The sequence below is a fragment of the Daucus carota genome, chromosome 1 (assembly GCF_001625215.2).
Source record: "Daucus carota subsp. sativus chromosome 1, DH1 v3.0, whole genome shotgun sequence".
Taxonomy (NCBI): domain Eukaryota; kingdom Viridiplantae; phylum Streptophyta; class Magnoliopsida; order Apiales; family Apiaceae; genus Daucus; species Daucus carota.
In genome coordinates, this window is record NC_030381.2 from 4,713,087 (window position 1) to 4,734,156 (window position 21,070).

At 34.9% G+C, this 21,070-nt stretch overlaps 1 pseudogene; it reads right to left on the reverse strand.

Moving 5' to 3' along the window:
• Nucleotides 1-1,148: 1,148 nt before the first annotated feature.
• Nucleotides 1,149-20,392, reverse strand: LOC135150653 (protein UNUSUAL FLORAL ORGANS-like; annotated as a pseudogene).
• Between the last annotated feature and the right edge of the window lie 678 nt (nucleotides 20,393-21,070).

Consider the following 21,070-nt stretch of genomic DNA (forward strand, 5'->3'; position numbering starts at 1 on the left):
GCCGTCAAGGTCCGTTAAATCTGGCCGTTAAGTCCAAAAAAAATAATTAAAAAAAGGTTAAAAATGGGTTTTTGCACAAATTTAGGAGAAAAAAGCTGCCCATCTAATATAGACAAGATCACACTGAAATCAATTATCAAAAAATCAACAAGTGAGCTTGGTCTAATGCCGATCATTAATTTCTGCCGCAAACAAATCCTATCCAACTTGTATATATATCTACATCGTCTTCAACGGCTCGTTTTGAATCAAATGAAAGGATTACAAAAATCTACAGTATCAACTCGTTCTCCGGCTGAGTCCCACCCTCAGTTTTCGCTCTTGAGAAACTAGAATTAGTAGACTTGTCTCATAATTCTCTCTCAGGACCACTGCCAAACACGTTGAACTCGGCGACGAGTCTGACTCCTCTGGACTTGAGTTACAACAAACTTACCGGGTCAATCAAAAACTACCCCCAAGCCTCCACCAAATTGCCATCTAAGCCAACTCATTATCCGGGTTTCTCTACCCACTTGAATACAACAAGAAACAAAGACCTAGAACATTAATTCTGGACAGAAATTACTTAAATGGGTCGCCGCCGTCGGACTTAAATGGGTGTGATGAGTTCGTGACTAAAGTTGTTGATTTAGGGTTTTGGCAGGACGATTTTCACCGGAGAAATAAGGAGGTTGAAGTAGGGAGGACGAAAAACAGAGGGATGAGACGATAGAGAGACAAAAGGAGATTGATGGGTAGTTAATTCGTTTTTATCCTTTTTTTTATTATTTTTTTTGGATTTAACGGCCAGATTTTACGGAGCTTGACGGCAGCCACCTTATTAAAAGGCGGAGGTAAAGTTCAGCCACCAATCTGTAGTTTTTGAACACCAGCCAACATTTTGTTAAATTTGGTAAACTATAGCCACCACTTTGTCATTTACTCGAGATTATTCAATATTTTCTTAAATTCTAATGCATGAAAATCTAATTGATTGTGTTAAAAATCTAAAAACTCTTCATCGGCTTCAAGATCTCTTATCGTAGCAACGCTGTAGAGTCTCCTCCCTAGTCTTTGTTATTTTGCAGTTAACGATATGTTTCCTTTGCTAAATTTCTATGCAAACGCCATTATTCTGGCAGTATATTTTCGGTGAAAAGTTATTTTTATCTCTATTTTATTTTCTTCAACAGCCTAAGAAGTCTGACTATACATGTCACAAGTTTACATCTCAGTTTTCACCAGAAAATAAAAATATTAATCATAACTTGACTGGTCAAATCCCATACTCGGCATAAATTTAAAGCAAAGTTGCAGTAATATTGAATTAACATCAAGTAATCATACTTGTGTGCATGCATTAGCTAAACACTGATACTAAAACGGCACTTTAACTGATCAAGAAGGCCAGTAACAGTCGTAGCAAATCCATGCAACTCTCTACCACCATTTTCATACGGACACGCCGGAATCCACTGCAACCTCTTCATCCCCATGTCGAACAACGCCGCCTTCCCGGACCCTCTAATCACCATCGCAACATACTGACCATTTCCAACGCAGTTAAACCCTCTGCCACTCTCCTCAGCCTCGAACTGTGCATACAGTTGTAGTGGAATTCTGTAAAGCCCAGAGCCTCAGGCTTTTCGGCACGTTGAGCTTGCTTTTCTCCACTGCAGCAACTAAGACAAGCTTGTTGTTTATCAACACTGAATTTGGTGATCTGAGAGTCCTTCTAATTGGAGCTTGGATATTGCACCAGCTTAAGGCGATATCATGTCGTCGCCAGCTAGTACAAATGTACAATGTTGATGGAAGTCGGAAGATATTGACTGCAGTGATGCAAAAGCATAAATATTCCCGGGTGTATTATATATAATCTATATTTTTAATGGATTGTGTCTGATATTGATCTTATGCGTATTCGAGATAAAAGAGTTAATGTATAATCTTTAGGATTTAAACAATGTTTCAAATTCTCTATGTTATGGTGGGGTTTCAAAAGGCATAATATAAAGAAACAATCCCACAAAATCTATCATCATTTTAATAAGTCTAAAAAAATTCATCACCATTTTGAATACCATAACATTTTATATAATCTCAATTAAATATATCATCAGATTTTTAAACATTATTTAAAATCATTTTTGATTACCATCAAAATTTATAGCAAAATTGGTATCCTAATTGAATACCTCGAGATCCAGATACATTTTTTAAAATCCAGGTTGAATACACTTGAATTTCATGAATAAAAAATCCCTTAAAATCACAATTAAATATATCTGCTTCGTGTCGATTCAAATCGAGAGAGTATATGTTAAGTGAACCATCCAAAAAATTCTCTTTAAAAAAAAACGAGATTAAAAAAAAAAAAGAATAGCTAGCAAAAACCCATTAACAAACATAACTTTTTTAATATACAAATTGAAATTACTTGTAGTTGAGTTTTTAAAATTGTGGCGAGAATGTTAAAAAAAATTTATGATTTTTTTGTTGAGTAGTTCATGCAATTTTCTTATGTGTCTTTCTCTTACAAAATTGATTTCAAATTTTACAATGAATACATATCATCTCGACTAATATCTTCATTTTAGACTGAGAATTTTTTTTTGTAAGATCACAAATAGAGATTTAACCACCTAGCACACTGACAAGAGTATTATAACAAAAAAACACTTAAATTATAGTATATAAGTTGTAATACGACAAAAATACTCACAAATATGTAGAGTACACTGAGAAAATATGTCTGGTTCAAAATTATCATTTGACCGATTTAATTAGTCTTGCGAATTATGGCACGCACTCACACTCGCATTGGACATGGACCGGTGGGTCACCTCTTGGCTCACATATCCCACCATTAGGATGACCAATACTCATGCAATAACGAGCACACCCATCATCGACGCATAATGATCGCTCGTAAACTTGGCATCCTCCTAAAGGGGCAGGTTGAGCCGTTACAAATCCTGTTTCAGCCTAGTGGTTAAGAGCTTATCCTCGGTCGTCCCAGGTCTTGATTCGACCCTGACTCGTCTCGAGAATATCTTAGAACAGATAGTTATTTGTCAAAAAAATAATTATAAATAATAATAAAATATAACATACGATTTTACTAAATAATATTTATTAATATTTAAAACTGTTAGGAATCAATAATTTTTGATGATAACATAAACATTTTGTAACATGTCTTACTTAGAATCTTTATCAAATTTCAGTTGTAATTGTTACATTTCTTGTCCTTGGGAATTATCAACGGATGGGTAGAATAGGATGGCTAATTGTAAATATCCAATGCCATGTAATTTTACCTAAGTGAAGGATATTCAACTGATGAGATGTAACTGTTCAACTGATAAGACTGGATGATGTTTCAACTGATGAAAATCAAGCATTCAACTGAAGACAAAGTATTCAACGGATAATGCTGAGGAATTCAACTGATGAGATTGGAACAGCATTCAACTGATGGAGTTTGTAATTCATTCAACTGATGAGCCAGGCATTCAACTGATAAAGTCAATAGCAGTTGAAAGCAACCAGAATCTTTCAACTGATGAAGCAAAGAGCAGTTGAAAGTGACTAGAGCTTAAGTCTGACAAATCACATGGATCGAATTACACTAAAATAGACATGGAAGCCTAATTAGGAAAATAAAGAAGAAGCAGAAACATACTTATCTCATGCAGTGCAATCTGGATCAAATCAAGATGATGGTCAAAGATGAAGACATCTCAGAAAGCATGCATAAGACAAAGTTGTGCAGCATTGTTTTTAGATTAGAGTGCATTTTGTAATCTAGCTAAAAGCTTTGTAAAACTTGGAGTATATAACCAAGTTAGTAGCATCAGTTGAACTTGTTCAAATTACTTGAGAGAAAAATCTGAGAGTTAGAACTTGTATTAAGTGATGAACCAGCAGCTGTGCGAATTGTAAAACAATCCACAGATTCTTCTATATAAAATCTCACGGGTGGATCATTCAATCCACCCGTATTTTTAATACTTGGTGTTTTCCTGTTTATTGTGTTCTTAGTGTATTGTTCTTGAATCTTTTAAATTTGTAAAAGATTGTATTCAACCCCCCCCTTCTACAATCTTTCTCATAGTTGGTGTAAAATAACAATTGGTATCAGAGCGAGGTTCCCAACAAACAGGGAAAAAGATCAACACTGCTAGAGAAAGATGGGAAAGAAGGATGCTGGAGTGAAGATTCCTGTTCTTGACAAAGACAACTATTTTCACTGGAAAGTGAGAATGCATCTGCATCTGTTGTCCATTGATGAAAGCTATGTGAACTGCATTGAAAAAGGACCTCATGTCCCCATGAAGGTCTGCACAAGTATGGGAGCTGATGGTGAAGACATGGTAGGTAAGATGATTCCAAAACCTATTCATGAATATTCTCAAGAAGATACTGAAGAAGTGCACAAGGACAAGAAAACCATGAACCTTCTGTTCAATGGTTTGGATCAAGAAATGATTGATAGTGTTATTAGCTGCACAAGTGCCAAAGAAGTTTGGGACACCATCAGGACCATCTGTGAAGGAAATGAGCAAGTGAGAGAGAACAAAATGCAGCTTCTGATTCAACAATATGAGTCATTCCATTTCAAGGCTGGTGAAAGTTTGAGTGATACATTTAACAGATTTCAAAAACTGTTAAATGGTCTAAAGCTCTTTGGAAGAGTATATCAAGTTAAAGACTCAAACTTGAAGTTCTTAAGAGCTCTTCCTAAAGAATGGAAGCCCATGACAGTCTCTCTCAGAAATACACAAGAGTTTAAAGACTATACTCTGGAGAGACTGTATGGAACCTTAAAAACTTATGAGCTTGAAATGGAGCAAGATGAAGAAATTGAGAAAAGCCAAAAGAAAGGGCATTCATCTGTGGCTCTGGTTGCATCTCTGGAGGATACTGTCAAGGACAAGGGAAAGTCTCAAGTTGAAGAAACTGAGAAGTTGGTCAAAGAGGAGAGCTCAGAGTCAAGCAAAGGAAGAAGAAAGGAGAAAGAAGTAGCTGATTCTGGTGAAGAAAGTGATGGAATTGATGAACATCTAGCCTTCCTGTCAAGAAGATTCTCCAAACTGAAATTCAAAAAGAATTTTAATTCTGCAAAATCTTTTAAAGGCAATCCCAAGTCTGATAGAAGCATGGTAGACAGATCTAAATTCAAGTGCTTCAATTGTGGGAATGCAGGTCACTTTGCAAATGAGTGCAGAAAGCCTAAAGTTGAGAAGAAGTCAAGTGAAAACATTGACTACAAAAAGAAATATTATGAACTTCTCAAACAAAAGGAAAGAGCATTCATCACAAAGGATGATTGGGCAGCTGGAGATGATTCTGATGAAGAGGAGGAGTTTGTCAATCTAGCTCTAATGGCCAACTCCACAGATCAAGAAGAAAACACTGGAAGCAGTAGTCAGGTATTCACTACAAACCTAGTTGAGTTAACTAAAGATGAATGCAATGCTACCATTAATGAAATGTCTACAGAATTGTATCATTTGCATGTTTCTTTAAAATCTCTCACTAAGGAAAATAGTAGAATTAAGGAAGCTAACACCTTTCTTAGTGATAGAAACAGTGTTTTAGAAGCTCAATTTATTGAGTTTGAGAAGCTGAAAATTGAGTGTCAGACAGCCAAGGATGATCTCTTGGTTGTTCTGAAAAGAGAAGAGATCATAAGAAAGCAGCTTGATAAGGAACAAGAGATTATTGCCAAATGGAAATCTGGTAGGAATGTTTCCACCAATATCATCAACATGCAAGGTAGAGAGACCTTTGTAGAGAATGAGTGGAAAAGGAGTAAGAAAGTGCTTGAGATATCTGAGAACAGTTCAGGTGATGAGAATACTGATGATGATCATCAGTTGAAAGGCAAAGTCTCAACTGATGAGAGTCATCAGTTGAACAAAAACTCATCAGTTGACAAGAGTGTTCTCAAGAAGCTTAACAAGAAATATGGTCCTGTTAAAAAGAATTTTGTTAAAGGTGAGAATAGTTCTTCTGAGACCAGTGATAGTATTAATAACACTCTTAATTCCAGTAACAAGAACAAGAAGAAGTTGGATACTAGTGAGCATAAATCTGAGGAGACTAAAAAGAAGAAAGGAAATAGAAATGGCAAAATAGGAGTTAACAAGCACACCAATTACACTCCCAATGCTAGTGCTCTTAGGAAAACCTGCAGCAAGTGTGGTAGTGTAAATCATTTATCTGCCAATTGTAAAACTGTGATTGCTCCTAATTTGTCTTTGCCTATTCCTATGACATCTGTTCGTCACATGAATTTATCTGCTATGAATATGATGCCTGGTTTATTGCCTCACAATCCTTATTCTCAGCCTAACATGCCATATATGTTTAATCCTTATTTTAATGCCTTTAACATGCCTCAATTTCATTCAAATTTGCATGGAATGAACAATTTATGCATGTCTCAAAGGCCTGTGTTTGAAAACAGAGTTGATATTCCAACTTCTCAACCAAAACCAAAGATTGAACCAATTCAATCCAAGGAAAAGGTTGAGAAAGTGGAAAAGGCTGCTAAGACTAACAAATCTGGACCCAAAGCAATTTGGGTACCAAAATCAACTTGATCTGTTTCTAAAATGTGTGCAGGGAAACCACAAGAAGAATTTGTGGTACTTGGATAGTGGATGCTCCAGGCACATGACTGGTGATTCCTCCCTGCTCACAAAGTTTGTGGAGAAAGCTGGCCCTAGCATTACCTTTGGAGATGACAGCAAAGGATATACTATGGGATATGGCTTGATTGCAAAAGAGAATGTCATCATTGATGAAGTTGCATTGGTGTCTGGTCTTAAGCACAACTTGCTTAGCATCAGTCAGCTCTGTGACAAAGGTTACAAAGTCAATTTCACTCCTGCAGCCTGTGTTGTCACCAAAGGAGATGACAACAATGTGGTTCTGATTGGACAAAGAAAAGGAAATGTGTATGTAGCTGACTTCAATTCTGTCAAGTCTGAATCTATCACTTGCCTTCTCAGCAAAGCAAGCTCAGATGACAGTTGGCTATGGCATAAGAGATTGTCTCATCTAAATTTCAAAACCTTGAATGAGTTAGTAAAGAAGGACTTGGTAAGAGGTCTACCAAAGCTGGAATTCTCAAAAGATGGACTTTGTGGAGCCTGTCAACTAGGAAAGCAAAAGAGAAGCTCTTTCAAAAGCAAGACTCTTTCATCAATTGTGAAACCCCTTCAGCTTCTGCATATGGATTTGTTTGGACCAGTCAACATCATGTCTATTTCAAAGAAGAAATATTGCCTAGTGATTGTTGATGATTTTTCAAAATTCACTTGGACTTTCTTCCTGCATTCTAAGGATGAAGCTGGGAAAATCATCATCAATCATATCAAGGCATTAAACAACAATCCAGATGTCAAAATTGGAAGGATAAGAAGTGACAATGGGACAGAATTCAAGAACTCAGTGATGAAAGAATTTTGTGAAGAAGAGGGAATTATTCATGAGTTCTCTGCACCAAGAACTCCACAACAAAATGGTGTTGTTGAAAGGAAGAATAGAACTCTTATTGAGGCTGCAAGAACCATGATTAATGAAGCTCAACTTCCAACCTATTTTTGGGCTGAAGCTGTGAACACTGCTTGCTTCACTCAAAACATTTCACTAATTACCAAACCTCACAATCTAACTCCCTTTCAACTCTTCAAAGGAAAGAAGCCAACAATTAGCTTTCTTCATGTGTTTGGATGCAAGTGTTATGTTCTAAGAAATCAAGGTGAAAATCTTGGAAAATTTGAGGCCAAGGCAGATGAAGCTATTTTTGTTGGATACTCTGATGGAAAATCATTTAGAGTATATAATCTGAGAACCAACATTGTTATGGAATCAATCCATGTGGTTTTTGATGATAAGAAGATTCAAGGATTCTCAGATGAAGGATTTCATGATAATCTCAGATTTGAAAATGAAGGTGAAGGTGATCTGTATGACAGTGATGATGATGATGACATTATTCAAAATGTTGGAATTAATCCTGGAATTAATATTCCAACTGATGACTCTCTGGTGCAAGAAACAACTGTAATTGGAAATTCAACTGAAGCATCAGTTGAAACTACACTGGAGGGATCAGTTGAAACACCTCAAGGATCATCAGTTGAAAGAATATCTCAAAGTTTCAATCAGTCTAGAAATAATGAGACGTCAAATTTAGGGGGAGCTTTCCAACATGGAAACCTGAACTTCAATAATGAAGCCACATCATCAAGACAATCACTTCCACCACAAAGAAAGTGGACAAGGGATCACCCTTTTGAGCTAATTATTGGAGATGCAAATGCATCTGTACAAACAAGAAGAGCAACTCAAGATGAGTGTTTGTACAGTGCATTTCTTTCACAGGATGAACCTAAAGTCATAGAAGATGCTCTCAAAGATGCTGATTGGGTTCTTGCTATGCAAGAAGAATTAAATCAATTTGAGAGAAACAATGTATGGAAGCTGGTACCCAAACCTAAAAACAGAACTATTGTAGGAACAAGGTGGGTATTCAGAAACAAGGTGGATGAGAATGGAGTTGTCACCAGAAACAAGGCAAGGCTTGTTGCTAAGGGATATTCTCAGTCTGAAGGAATTGATTTTGATGAGACCTTTGCACCAGTTGCAAGACTAGAAGCAATAAGAATCTTCCTGGCCTATGCTGCTCATGCAAACTTTAAAGTTTATCAAATGGATGTCAAGAGTGCTTTTCTAAATGGTGAACTGGAAGAGGAGGTATATGTCAGTCAGCCTCCTGGTTTTGAAGATCCAGAATTTCCAGAGTATGTTTACTTGTTATTAAAAGCACTCTATGGACTAAAGCAAGCACCAAGGGCATGGTATGACACTCTGTCTCAATTCTTGTTAGACAATCATTTTTCCAGAGGAACTGTGGATAAAACACTATTTTACAGAAATGTAAATGGTGCCTTTATTCTGGTTCAAATTTATGTAGATGATATAATCTTTGGTTCTACAGATGAGAAACTTTGCAAGAAGTTTGCTAATCTAATGAAAAGTCAGTATGAAATGAGCATGATGGGAGAGCTCACCTACTTTCTTGGTTTACAAGTTAAACAAGTAAAGGAAGGTATATTCATAAATCAAACTAAGTACATTTATGATCTACTTAAAAAGTTTGATTTATTGGATTGCAAAGAAGCCAAGACTCCCATGCCAACAGCCACAAAATTAGAATTAAGTCCTAATGAGAAATCTGTGGACATCTCTAATTATAGAGGCATGGTTGGTTCTCTTTTATATTTGACAGCTAGTAGACCAGATATTATGTTTTCTACATGTCTCTGTGCTAGATTTCAATCTGATCCTAAAGAATCACATCTTATTGCTATAAAAAGAATATTCAGATATCTTAAGGGAACACCAAATCTTGGTATTTGGTACCCTAAAGACTCTGGATTTGATCTAATTGGATATTCAGATGCTGATTTTGCAGGATGCAAAATTGATAGAAAAAGTACAACAGGCACCTGTCAATTTCTTGGTGACAGATTGATTTCTTGGTTTAGCAAAAAGCAAAATTCTGTATCAACCTCTACAGCTGAGGCTGAGTACATTGCAGCTGGAAGCTGTTGTGCACAATTATTGTGGATGAGAAATCAATTACTTGATTATGGATTAAATCTCTCAAAAATCCCAATATTTTGTGACAACACCAGTGCTATTGCTATAACTGAAAATCCAGTACAACACTCAAGAACCAAGCACATTGACATCAAATACCATTTCATAAGAGAACATGTGATGGCTGGTACTGTTGAAATGCATTTTGTTCCAAGTGAAGAACAGATTGCAGATATTTTCACAAAGCCTCTTGATGAATCCACATTCACAAGGTTGGTAAGTAAATTAGGTATGTTAAATTTCTCCTAATTTAGACTGAATTTTTCTGTAATTTGGCAGCCAGAATTTGATTAATTCTAATTTATCAAAATTGAATTAATTATAATTCTGGATAAAAGTCTATAATATTTCAACTGATGAACTAGTGAAATTGTTTCAACTGATGCTTGAAACAATATCCTCTTGCGTTGTTTTTCATTCAACTGATGACACCAGTTGAGGACGCCTTCAACTGATCTTCATCAGTTGAATAGGAAGTTTAAAGAGGCGCTTATTTCATCCGTTGAAAGTATTATCAGATCTGAGCCGTTGAAACTTCTTTTGTCTCTCACCTACTTTATACACACGATCGTGTGTGTAATTTTTGTAGAGATAAATAAGAGTAATTTCTTCTCAACGGTAATTTCTCAGCCAATCACAGCAATTTTCTGAGAAAGTATTTAAGTGTTTTAATTCATTTTCATTTCTTTTCATCTCACTCTTTCGAATTCTCAAAGCTCTCTTCTCTCTCTGTGCAAAAACAAGTTCTAATTTCTCTTCAAGCTTTCTTTGTAACTGCAATGGCACCGATGAAGAAGTATACTGCACCAAGTGGGTTTATTTATGAGAAGAACAACTTCGCATCATTTGTGGATACCAAGGCTGTGGAGGAGAAGGAGTATCACAGGATGATGGAGTTCATCAAGTCAAGCCAGCTCTCTTATGCTATGACTGAAGCTCCCATCATTTACCATGAAATAGTGGAGGAGATGTGGACTTCTGCAGAGTTTAATAGTGAGAATGAAACTCTAACCTTCTCTATTAAAAATGAAACTCATGCTGTTAATGCTGATATTATGAAAGCATGCTTTAAGATTCCTGAAGATACTGTTTTATCTTTGCCTAGTGATGTTCAGTTGGTTAATTTACTTTATGCTATGAATTATGTTTTACCAACTGATGCCTTAGGTAAAATAGAAAGGAGGGGTCTTAGGAGAGAATGGAGCTATTTATGTGATGCTTTTATTAAGGCATTTTCTGGTAAAATCAGTAATTTTAATGCTCTTACTTCTCAGATTTTACAAATGCTTTACATGTACCTGACTAATGAATATTTCAACTTTGGTGGTTTGATGATCCAAGAAATTGGGGAGAAACTAGGTGATAAAACTGATAGACCTAGGAATATTTATTATGTCAGATTTCTTATGATGCTAGCTAATCATCTCAATGATAAGCTAGTTATTACTAACAAGGAAGCCAAGCTTCCCAGTTTTGTGCAGGAAAAGAGAGTCTTTAAAGACCTCTTTAGGATGAATTTATATCCTTCCTTGGAGGTGGTGTACCTGCCAACAATGGAGGCTGGAAAGCACAAAGAGGTACATGGCTTTCCTACTACTCCTTCTCAACCCTCACCTTCTTTGCTTTCTGCCATCAGGGCTGTTGAAGAGGCCCATCAACAGTCCACACAAGTGGCAAAATCTTCTAAGAACAAGTCTTCTAAACCAACCTCAGATGCCTCCCAAAAGACATCTGTTGTAAAATCCAAGAAACACAAACCTGAGGGGAGTGTGATTGGAGGTTGTGAGGGGGAGGGAAAGGGTGAACATAAAAGAAGCCCTAAGAATAAGGATGGAGAGATGTGTGTTAACCAGCCAAGCCACTCTGCAGTCTCCCAAAAGACTGTAGATGTTAATATGGAATTAAACTCATCCCTAGCAGCATCCTCCCAAAAGGATGTTGCTATTGAAAATAGTCCTCAACCAGGGACACAGTCAAAAAAGGGGAGGGACACCACTTCTTCACCAATAAAAGCTTATGGGAGAAAGAAGCTGAGAAGTGAAAAATTGAAGCACTCTGCACACACACAGGCATCCATTCTGGATTTTATGCCTTTAACTTCTCAAAGTCAGATTGATGTGACTCCAATAAATGTGGAGTCACAGCCCCCTTCTTCATCTCAACAAATCACCCATATTTGTGATCTTACCATTTCTACTCCTCAAACACAATCCCCAACCTCTTCTGTGGATGTGGAATTAATTCACACCACACTTGTAAATTCTCCATCTTTGGACTTCATGGAGAAGCCCCCATCTGAGATTGATCATCATCATTTTGATGATTTGTTGGATCTTTCTCTTCCATTTCCTTCTTCTGTGACAGTGTGTTCTGTGGATTTTCCTTTAAAATCAATCACCACAGACTCAACTATCACAGCTTCTAAACCTATTTCTTCATTTTCTTCAACTGATCTCCCTCATCAGTTGACAAGTGTTTGTCCTTCAACTGATCTGCTTAACAGCGCTCATCAGTTGAATGCCTCTTCTACTCATGTTTCAACTGATGTCTCTCATCAGTTGACAACTGCTGCTACTTCAATTAATTTACCTCTTTCTACAGCAGTTGATCACATGGTAGCACAAACACTTTTAGGATTGAGTGGAGTGAGCTATGGAGTGGAGAGGCAGCCTAGTGAGCTGGCAAAAGGAGAGGGTGTGGAGAGTCTGGCATTTTCTTCTAGCCAGGAAAAAGGAGAGAATAAGAGTGACCCTTTAGTAAGGGTAAGTGAGGGAGAGGTGAGTTGTGTGGTGAGCCAAGGGGAGCCCTTGATGCAAGAAAAGAGAGAAATTGAGAGAAATGCAGGTGTCAATGAAGGGTTTAGTGAACAAGAGTTTCAAGCTGAATACAGATCCATATTGGATGGTGTTTCACTAGACCCTGAGACTTTTACTCATGGGATGTCCTCCATTCAAGACTTTGCCAGATTGAACAATCAAGCAGCTGAGAGGCACCTCAATCTGATTCACACTACATCTTCAATGCTTAGAGCAAAGGAGGCACTCACAGCTCTGCCTGCCAATGCTGGAGATGATTTTCATTATGATGATAGTGATGAAGACCTCAATGATGCTCTTGAGGAATCTCTTGGTGACCAACCTACAACTTCTCTACCTTCATGGCTCTCCATGCAATCTGCAAATGCAATTGTTGTTAGCATGGAGCTGGAAAGGCAAGCCTCCACTCTTCTTCAATCACAACCTGGAAGCTCATCCTCCTCTCAACCCATCTCTGCCACCATTGCCAGTCAAGCTCTGGAAAACCTCAAGCTTCACAAATATCAATCTCTCCACTTTCAGAAAGAGATAGAGCATCTCAATTCTCTCATTGCCTCTGTTAAGACTGATCTGACCAGACAAATTGATGAAAAGCTTCCAGCTCAGGTCAAATCAGCTCTTTCTGGTTCTGAGCAAAAACAACTGCAATTGGAAAAGCAAGTAGAAGCTCTGGAAGGCAATGTATATATCTTAAACTCTAGAATGGATGAGATGTTGCAGCATCAAAGAATTCAGACTGGACTCCTTCAACATCTTCTTCTTGCCTCTGGTGCTTCTCTTCCCAGTCCATCCCTTACACTTGCTGCTAACAAAAAGGGGGAGAAAGAATTACCAACTCCTGCAGAATTAATCAGTCAAATTCCTCCTCCTTTCCACACTGAAAGGGAAAAGCAAAAGATTGAAAGGATGAAAGAATTGGACTCCATTGCAAAAAGAGTGGCTCAACTGGGCAAGAAATCATCTACATCTTCTACAGCCACCACAGCTCAAATCTCTTTTCCAACCACAACCACAATTCTCAGGGTGATTACACCTGAGATTGTTATCCCTTTCAAGACAGAAAAGGGTGAGCCATCAATTGTGAATGAATTCAAGCCCATTCTGTTTCCAAACAATTGTGGTTACTCCAGGCCTGGAAAAGACTCAAGCTCAATCTACTTTCCACCAGCCAGGCCTGACAAAAATGAATACAAGCTTTTGGGCCAAGAAATCAAAAGTTATAAAGATTGTGCAGATGTGGCCTTAAAGGCTCATTTTGCCATCATCTACAGAGAAGGCCAGAAGCTGTTTATTGGAACTGGCCATCCTCACTACTCATTTGCAAAAGCTGAAGAGGTGGCCAGAGAATGTGAAAAAGAGGAGTTTGAATCCCAACTCTCTTTGAACCAAATAGAGGTGGATGAAAGGTATGCTATTGAGCTGGAAGAGGAGTTGACAGCTGAGCTTTTAAATGAGAAAGGATTGCCTCTTGAATCTTCTCCAAAGAAAAAGAGAGTCAAATCTAAGACTAAGATGCCTGAGGCAGCCAAGAGAAGAGAAGAAGTACCAGAAAAGCCTATCTCAAAGCCTTCTTCTCCAATCAAGGACACCACAGTAGTACATCCAAATGTCAACTTCCATGATGAGCCAATAATGCCAAAGGAGGAGCCAATTGACTTGGAAGATATCCCAATTCCAGCTTTTCTTGTTCAAGAATCTTCCAAGCCAAAGAAGAAAGTCAAGTCTGTGGCTAAGAGGATGGCTAACCCTCCTAAACCTCCAAAAGAACCTGAAAATCCTGATGACTATCTGATCATTGCTAACATTGAAGAAATTTCTGAGTTGGAGCTGGAGCTGGATGATCTTCAAGAAGTGAGAGGAATAGAAGCAACTTCAAAGTTACCTGAAAGATTGGTATTCTCTTACAAAAACAAGGGTGATGTCATCTGGCCTCTTCACAGAGTTCTGAATTCTGAGGGATTCAGTTCTCTAACAAAAATATATGGATCTATGAAGAGGACTGGAGGATTTACACCACCTGCCAAGCAAATGGTACTAAAGAGAATCCTTGAGATCAGGAAGGAATGGAACTCAGATGCTAGTCTACAAAGAAGGCTGAAAATTCCCTACACTGGAAAGAAAATTCATCATGAACCTACTCCAGTCATGGAATTTAGGGACAATCAAGGTGTTAGGAGATTTTTCAGACCTAAAGATCAACTCAAGGTTGCTAGCTTGAATACTCTGAAGACTCTTCAATCCAAGCTCAACAGACAAGATAGTGATGAAGAATGGTTCTACAGGATCTTTCAGAAGCAGATTAATATTCTTGAAGAAAAACTTAAGTCCAGAAGAAGAAGATCTTCTAGGAACAAGTAACTGCTCAGTCTAGAGGAGCATAATCATCTGTAATCTTTTCTAACTCTTGTATTTAAATTCTGCATTTTATTTTATTAATGTTTTGTTATCATCAAGTGTAGAATTTATGTCTGCATCTTCTCCAGTCATAAATTGGGGGAGATTGTTAGGAATCAATAATTTTTGATGATAACATAAACATTTTGTAACATGTCTTACTTAGAATCTTTATCAAATTTCAGTTGTAATTGTTACATTTCTTGTCCTTGGGAATTATCAACGGATGGGTAGAATAGGATGGCTAATTGTAAATATCCAATGCCATGTAATTTTACCTAAGTGAAGGATATTCAACTGATGAGATGTAACTGTTCAACTGATAAGACTGGATGATGTTTCAACTGATGAAAATCAAGCATTCAACTGAAGACAAAGTATTCAACGGATAATGCTGAGGAATTCAACTGATGAGATTGGAACAGCATTCAACTGATGGAGTTTGTAATTCATTCAACTGATGAGCCAGGCATTCAACTGATAAAGTCAATAGCAGTTGAAAGCAACCAGAATCTTTCAACTGATGAAGCAAAGAGCAGTTGAAAGTGACTAGAGCTTAAGTCTGACAAATCACATGGATCGAATTACACTAAAATAGACATGGAAGCCTAATTAGGAAAATAAAGAAGAAGCAGAAACATACTTATCTCATGCAGTGCAATCTGGATCAAATCAAGATGATGGTCAAAGATGAAGACATCTCAGAAAGCATGCATAAGACAAAGTTGTGCAGCATTGTTTTTAGATTAGAGTGCATTTTGTAATCTAGCTAAAAGCTTTGTAAAACTTGGAGTATATAACCAAGTTAGTAGCATCAGTTGAACTTGTTCAAATTACTTGAGAGAAAAATCTGAGAGTTAGAACTTGTATTAAGTGATGAACCAGCAGCTGTGCGAATTGTAAAACAATCCACAGATTCTTCTATATAAAATCTCACGGGTGGATCATTCAATCCACCCGTATTTTTAATACTTGGTGTTTTCCTGTTTATTGTGTTCTTAGTGTATTGTTCTTGAATCTTTTAAATTTGTAAAAGATTGTATTCAACCCCCCTTCTACAATCTTTCTCATAGTTGGTGTAAAATAACAAAAACAAAAGGAAAAAAATTCATTTTGCAGTAGTTAGACTCAAGTCTATATGTATGCAGAGACACAAAAGAAGATTATCTTTGTTTATGACCAGAACAATAAAAAGTAGAGTTAGGATCGCAATATTTGAGAAATGAGAAATATTATTTGTCGCCATTGTTATGTATATTAGGCTTGTATGCTAGATTTATAGTGATAATAGTGAGTGATAACATACATGAGTGGCATTATATATATAGCCGGCAAGAAATAGCAATAATATCATTCAAAGATCCACCATAAACAAAATTAATAAATAGCAATTACTCCATTATCATTAATTAACATTATTGCACAATGATCGATATCTTTTAAATTAGACAAAATCTTGACTAATCAATTATTCATTTCAATGAGCAATCCTAATAGTCAAATAATTTAAATATAATTTTAGATATTTTAATGTAATTCTAGTGATAATTACATCTTTAAATTGAGAAAAACATTGATCAAAATTATTTTCTTACAAAATAGTAATTGAAATTCTTATAAAATGGTTATCAAATATTTGAGTGAGTATTTTCACGTCTAGTTTTATGAGATACTTTTCTTCGTGTTTTTTCGTAAGCGAATAAGTATCTTTTAATTTTTAGGTTACTTTTTTTTTATAATTTTATTGTATTAGATTTTTTTTTAGATTCAGTTGGATACTTAAAAAGAAGACATTCTGAGCTATGATTTTTACTAATTTTTGTTCATTCTTAAAATTTAGGAGTATTAATTCGATTTTAAAAAATATGATAAAATCTTATTGATATTCAGTTATGATTTCTAATTGTCCAAAATATCTGGTGATATTCGATGAGGATTCTAAATTAGAATAATGCCAAAGCTCACAAAGCATATCTCAAAATTATTTTGAAATGACATGACAAATTTTAATTTTTGCTATATAGTTTCATTTCTAAGTCTTCGACGAGCAAGGCCTTATTTTATTTGTTGAAAAAATTTGATCATTAACTAGAGGACAACTCATCATCTGAAGAAAATTGTACAAAAATTGTTGCATGCTGTCACATTACATTATGTTTACACATATATATAATAGTATTCAATTGAGATAATTCAGAATTTATTAAAATATAATGACATTCACCCTGTTGATGGATTTATTAAGCCATATAAATTTATAACTTTTGTGAGATTATTCAATATTTTTTTTAAAATTCTACATAATGCATGAAAATCTAAATGATTGTGTTTAAAATCTAAAAATTCTTCATCGGTTTCAAGATCTCTTATCGTACCATCCGTGGAGTCTCCTCACAGATATGTTTCCTTGACTAAATTTAGATGCAATACGCGATTACTCTGGCAGTGTATTTTCCGTGAAAAGTTACTTTTATCTCTATTTTCTTTTCTTCACCAGCCTAAGAAGTCCAACTATATATGCATGTCACAAGTTTACATCTCAATTTTCACCGGAAAATAAAAATATTAATCATAACTTGACTGGTCAAATCCCATACTCGGCATAAATTTAAAGCAAAGTTGCAGTAATATTGAATTAACAAAGAAAATGTATGGTGCATATTACAAAATTTTGTACATAATGTGGAGAGTTTTAATTGAAATGAGCCCTGCATTCACATCAACCATCTCAATTAAAACATGTCACAACAATTGTCATATGTACAAATTTTATATACACTACTCTTAAAACTCTAACATTAATTAATCATACTTGTGTGCATGCATTAGCTAAACACTGATGACTAAAACAGTCGTAGCAAATCCATGCAACTCTCCACCACCATTTTCATACGGACACGCCGAATCCACTGCAACCTCTTCATTCCCATGTCGAACAACGCCGCCTTCCCGGACCCTCTAATCACCGGCGCAACATACTCACCATTTACAGCGCAGGTAAACCCTCTGCCACTCTCCTCATGCTCGAACTGTGCATACAGTTGTAGTGGCATTCTGTAAAGCCCAGAGCCTCAGGCTTTTCGGAACGTTGAGCTTGCTTTTCTCCACTGCAGTAAGACAAGCTTGTAGTTTATCAACACTAAATTTGGTGATCTGAGAAACCTTCTCATTGGAGCTTGGATATTGCACCAAATATTCGATGAGATGTCATAGGTTAAAAGGCTGAATGGGCTATATATAGTTCATGCAGTAGACTTTTGTTCCAAGATTGATCATCTGGCCTGATTCAAGACTCATGAGTCTCGGAAGAGATATCATGTCGTCTCCAGCTAGTACAGTTGATGGAAGTTATGGGGACGGTTAGGCCGACTGAAGGAAAAATCTTGGCCTTAAGGTTTAGGGCAATATTGGAATTAGTAAACCAAAGAGAGGATTGCTTAAAAATATATGGTTTTTGGACCGGATTCGTCGGATACCCAACAGATTAGTCCTCCAGAGGATGATGATGGTGAGTATCCTGGTGGGATCAGAGGAAAGGAAAGACAATGCCAAGTTATAATATAACATATTGTTCTACTAAATTTTTGATAGAATTAAATGCAAAATGTGTACCTAAAGTATGCGTTATGCACTTTGTGTACCTCAATTATTGATTGAACAATTTGTGTACCTTAATTATACAAATATATGCAATGTGTGTACTCCGGTTAGTTTTCTCTAACGTCCGTTAACTTTCATAGCTTCCTCTTTTGATCTCTTTATTCAGTGCCCTCCCAGACACAACTTCACTCCAGTGAAGGCATTGTCAATAAACACGTCCACTGGTTATAAAAAATTTTAACCACGAAATAAATCAATTAAATGGGCCTCTATAAATTTTAAGACTTTATATCAAAATTTATTATTTTATTTTATATTTTTTTTAATGATGACAAATAATATTATCTAATTGATTTAATTTAATTAATTCACATATTTTAAAATAATCAAAACTGAAAATAATTTTTATAATTCCTTTACACTTAATTTTTATATAATACTCCCTCCGTTTTAAAATATAGTTTGTTTGACTTTTTGGCACACACTTCTAAGTCCTTTGACCGCATAGCTAGAATCATTATTTTCAAAATTTTCTTTTTCTGAATTAAAATATTAATCATATATTTTTATTCAAAAAAAAAACTCTCAAAACAAATGATTTTAACCATGCGGTCAAAAGACCTAAAAGTGTATGCCAAAAAGTCAAACGACTTATATTTCAAAACAGAGGGAGTATTTTAAAATTAGATTTATATAGATCTCCAATTAACTCAAAGAAATTTATATTTCTCACTTTTTTTATTATCTCATATTGTTGAAGTAGAAATCTAACACACATAAAATTTGTAAACAATAATTTATGAGAATATTGAAAAATAATTTGCATATACATAAAAAAATTGATATTTATAAATTATGTTGAAAATATAAATTTTAGGAATAATTATTTTGTCGAACCGCACAAATATTTTCCTTGTTTCCATATTTATTGAACCGTAAAAAATATTTTACAACATCTATTATCATATTAAAATAATATATTCCATTCGAAAATAATATTCAATTTAACTTTTTACACATAACTTGAAGTGTAAAGAAGTTACTTCTACACATTATTTTTTAGAAAAAAATTCTAAATAAAAAATTTAACACATATATTTTATTTAGATAGAGAAAAATTAGAAAATAATGTATAGAGTTACAATTTTTTTTCACCTCAAACTATATATAAAAACTCAAACAACTATTATTTTGAAATAAAAATATTAATAAAATATTATTTTATAAAATATAGTCAGTCTCATCAAAATAAAGTCGTATAAATTTTAACCATTTAAGCTCTAAAGGAGGTTAACAGATTTTATATAATCAATATTTTATATTATTATATTATCTATTTTAGTCAATCTCTTGCTCTTATTTATATTATAATGTTAAAACTCACTAAAAATGTATTAATTTAAACGCATTTGTTAATTATTGAAAAATCTATTTTAATTAATAAATAATATTATTCAAACATAGTTTTATATTCACAATAGAATTATAAATTAAAATATATGATAAATAACAATATTATTAATTTAAAGCGGTGTTATAAATTTGGATATACAAAAATTTGAAGGAACATGTTAGAATTTTTTTTAATAATGAATTCAATAAATAATTAATTAAAAATTATAAATTAGTTCAGGACACTAATTCTGAGTTAAACTTTTTTGAAAATACGCTTTTTTTTCCTTTAATTATTTTATTATTTCTTTCTTGCATCCAGAGTGAAAGATATTGCATCCAGAGTGAAAGATAGCTAAGCTCAGTGGAGCAACGAACGGAAAAGCAAAGACATCGTAAGCAGTTAACAGAGGTCTGTTAACTAAAACTAACGGAGTACACAAATTGCTGATACTTAGATACTTGAAGTACACAATGTGCTTAATTAAAACTAGTATGCTTGCCCGCTTCGCAAGAGCAGGCATTATTCTTTCGAATGAAAAATTATTTTATAAATTTAATGTGTTAATATTAAAATTTAACTCGATATATAATATATGTAGTGGTGTTTATTTTTCCTGTTTACTTACATCTACATTAATCTTCTTTGTCGTTCTCTTTCTTTTTGAACATAACCCGCTTCTCTCTCTGATTTTTGAGACTTTACCAAATCCTATAGCTATTTCTTTGCAAACAATCAGTGCTTGCCGTTTCTGTTTATGTCCATACCGGAAACTAATATATTCAAATTGTCTTAAAAATAATCATGTTCATGTTCCATAATTTAAATTAGACGATATATCTCTATCATCCAATGATGTGCTATGATTATGACTTACTTTAAAATTGAACTTTTAAATAGTTTATAAAAAAACATGTTTCATTTATTTGTACTAATAGAAGTAGTTAAAAATTAAATAGGATTTACACGTCTGTAGTTATATACTCCCTCTAGTCCTTAAGTCACTTGACTTGTTGCACACAAAATTAAGTGTTTTGACCACACACTTAGAATTAATATTTTTAATATTTTTTATAAATAAAAATATACATCTCATATTTTAATTTAGAAAAGGAAAACTTAGAAAAAAATAATTCTAAAAAAGTGGTCAAAGGACATGAAATTGTGTACCAAAAGTCTAAGTGACTCATAAAAAGAACCA